The sequence below is a fragment of the Protomyctophum bolini genome (assembly GCF_963924005.1).
Source record: "Protomyctophum bolini genome assembly, chromosome: 7".
Taxonomy (NCBI): domain Eukaryota; kingdom Metazoa; phylum Chordata; class Actinopteri; order Myctophiformes; family Myctophidae; genus Protomyctophum; species Protomyctophum bolini.
In genome coordinates, this window is record NC_137868.1 from 16,679,824 (window position 1) to 16,683,626 (window position 3,803).

Here is a 3,803-nt window from a genome sequence, read left to right on the forward strand (position 1 = left end):
ATATCATATAATTTATCATTTATCATATATATCAGGAACTAGCAACAAGAAAGTAGCAGAACGTTTGAAGATTGGAAGTTTAAAACCAGATCCGTAGACAACGAGTATGAAAGATAGGATGAAATTATTGAAAATAAAGCTTCTTAGTGATGATGGAAATGATCCGTTATTTATTTGAGAATTTAATTCTCACATAACACTCATTATCTTTTCTGTGGAATAACGCAGCTGCAATTTATGAAATATGCATAATAACAAACGTTATGAATGGCTTATATTTTAAGGTAGGCTATCAATTAAATAATGATAAGCATATTTCCACAGTTTCATATTCAGAGCAAGTATGCTTTTGCTGCCCAGTGATGAAGCGCCTAATTACTAAAGAATCTTCACTAAAGCAACTCACTTGACTGATTGTATTATCAAGTGCAGGCTGTATTGACTATCAAGACAACACTGGAAAGAGCTCAGACTTCATTATCCCTATAATACTAAGCACGGGTGATTTTTCATAATGTTGCTGATGTCTGAGGTGTGTGGGTCTTTCAGTACCTTCATGATGCTCAGTGACATAGAAGGTAGGTTTGTTTCCCTGCCCACATCCCTGGTTTTTTCTACAGGCAGGTGTTCGGGTGAATTTCACCCGTGTTTAGTGATAGTGTGATAGAGAAAGAATCCCATACACCCACAATGGACTTTTTTCTTTTTTTTCTTCTTAGGAATGGGTGGATCCAATTGTGTGAACCAAGTGGTGCAACTCCTCTCTCTCTCTCTCTCTCTCTCTCTCTCTCTCTCTCTCATTAGAGACACAGCACTACCCCTCTCTCTGTTTCTGGCGCCCCCTACTGCTATTAATACGTCACATACTCGTGCAGTCGTGCTCATTGACCTACACAAACAAACAAACAAACAGGTACACGGACATTGCAAGCTGGTTGTAGAAGTGGTTGCACCACTTAAAAATATATATGCACGTTTTTCACCGATTTTGTCCCCTCCATGATATGTTTTTTGTGAAAAGTCATGATGAAATATTAAAGAAGAGTAGCTCAAGTTACCATGCTGTACTACTAATATCTTTTATGGAATATTTTTATTTATATTTAAAAATAAAAGAGGGGGGGGTCCTTGGGTTGTATTAACAGAAATGTCATCAACATGTCTAATAATAAACGGGTACAGTCAGGGTCCAAGGCCAAACCACTGTCATGATGCAATAAGTATAGGCTGGGAGTAAAACTAAGAAGCTTGCCTAGGAATAGGATTGTGTGTGTGTGTGTGTGTGTGTGTGTGTGTGAAAATGGACCTTTTTCCAGTATTGCTGAATTAGATCACACTTCCAGAAGACATGCATAATAGTACTAATTCCTAATGACACTTGAAGCAAAGTTCTAAGGAGTTGGGAAACATATTATGAAGACGGAGAGGTGTGTAATACGTTCTGTGAAAGAATTTGAAATGTAATGAATGGATGTTTATAGAGGTACATTTAGGAAATATCTTGTTACAGATGAAGATCCACTCTTCTGGGTCAAATTTCACCCCAATATCCTCCTCCCATACTTGCTTCAGTGAGTCATAGGAGGAGTTACCAATATTAGTCAGTATATGATATATCTGAAATATGACCCTAACATCGGGGGTAACTTTTTCAAAACGTAGTTTCCCCTCTCTCCTCTGACTTTCTAAAAAGTGTCGGATTTGGAGATACTTGAAGAAGCCTAACCTTTAGTAGCTGAATTTGAACCATCTAAATCGAGAAGGAGTGCACTGGGTGTGATGACAGTGAAGTGACAATTGAAGGAGTTTTAGACCCTTTTAATAATAATAAAAGAAACATTACTGCATAGTGCATTGACTACAAAACTGGCCAAACAATGGCCTAATTGTCAAGAAAATAACAGATCTACAGGCTCACAACGACTCTGCGTTGTGAGCTTGTAGATCGTCTATTTTCACAATATTTATCTGTGTAACCGAGTCAAAAGAAATTAGTGGGGGGTTCCCAGTGCCAATATGATTATTTTGTGGGGTCACAGCCTGAAAATGTTGAGAATGCACTGTTCTAATCTAGACAGTTAAACAGGTAGACAAAGTAGAAAGTACTCTTTATGCACAGTATACTTTCTATATGATTCTTTATGTTTTGAAAATAGCAGATCTACAAGCTCACAATGCGGCACTGTGAACTTGTAGATCGAGCCTTTAACCATATTTCAAATGTATATAGGGCTGAAGTGGTCCACCACCACTGATTTTTTTTTTTTTTTTTATATCTAATGTAACAGCCACATGACAGAAACCATATACATGATCCCAAGGACTAGATTAATAATAATAATATTAATAATATATACGATTTATATAGCGCTTTTCTGGGTACCCAAAGTCGCTTTACAGAAAGAAGTACAGTCATATTTTATTAGAAAACTATTTAAAAGGTTTAAAAGGTTAAAAACTAGGAATCAAAATCAAAAGAGGGACAAACTCCAAACTGTTGTGTGTGTGTGTGTGTGTGGATTGTAAATTAATTCATCTTCAGTGTTCCGTTCAGTCGTCCATTCATCTCTACAAAAGAACAAACCGTACACTGGCAGCAACTGTTGCAACAAATGACAGCCCCTATCACACCTACTGTATTGTTGCAATGATATGACTTTTCTGTTGTTACAGTACATCTGTCAACAGCTGTTATGCAGCCTTCACACATTCCTAAACAACAGTGAATAGAATACAAATTCTCAGCTCTTTTATCCTTCCGAACAGTTTTTCTGTACATTTTCCCACGACTGATGAACATCCAGTGCTAAATTAAATGGACAATTTAATAGCAAAATATCTGATGGAATGCTGTCTGGCTGATGAACTGTGGCCAAAAGTTATATTATACAGCATCATGGAATTGTGTTGCAAAATAACACACATTTCATTACAAAAAGACTATAGTTACATAAATTCTTCCCTGACATAAAATGTCCTCTTTGCACCAAATGTGAGATTAGGGACCCAAATACATAGGAATAGTTTCTGTACCAACCTAGAGAAATTCTGGACAGATGTTCCCAGGTCATCAGATAGTCTGAGAGATCATTGGTATTGTCAGAAAATACATGATTGTGTAATTTTCCGAATGTTGGTAATAGGACGGGATTCTTTGTTCACGATCCAATTTCCGATTGTTTGATTTTCTCCAAAAAACACTTCGGGTATGCCATATCACAACAGACAAAATCACAGACAATATCCATCATATCATGATATGAATATAATATTGATACTAGGGTAGTCCTGATCACATTTTTTTTGTCCTGAATCGATTCAGATCATTTTTTAAATGAAGTGATCGGCCCCAATTTCAAATCATACGATCGGACCCTAGTTGGTACAGTTTTACTCTTCAATAAGTAAGATATGTTTTGATATTGGGATTTAAAAAAAAGGTGTATTATAGTAAAAATGGATACAGTATCTGATTACAGTTGAGACCAAGTGGATAATGCATTTGAAACTATGCATTGATTGACAAAGGGACACATTTTTTGAAAATTCTTATTTGGTATGTCCTCCTCTGTTGTTTGAAACCTGTTTGGGCTATCCAGAAATAGACTGCTTATAAGCACGATGTACAGAACTGTACCACACAGACCTAAATTTTCTGCTGAGCAACAGACAAATGAATCTATACAGGCTTGCAACATGCTAATATTAACCTTTAATTAAATGTAATTTAATTCAATTTAATAATTAAAGAAATTAACTACAAAATGACTTTTGATAAAGAATATTACAAAATAACTATACTA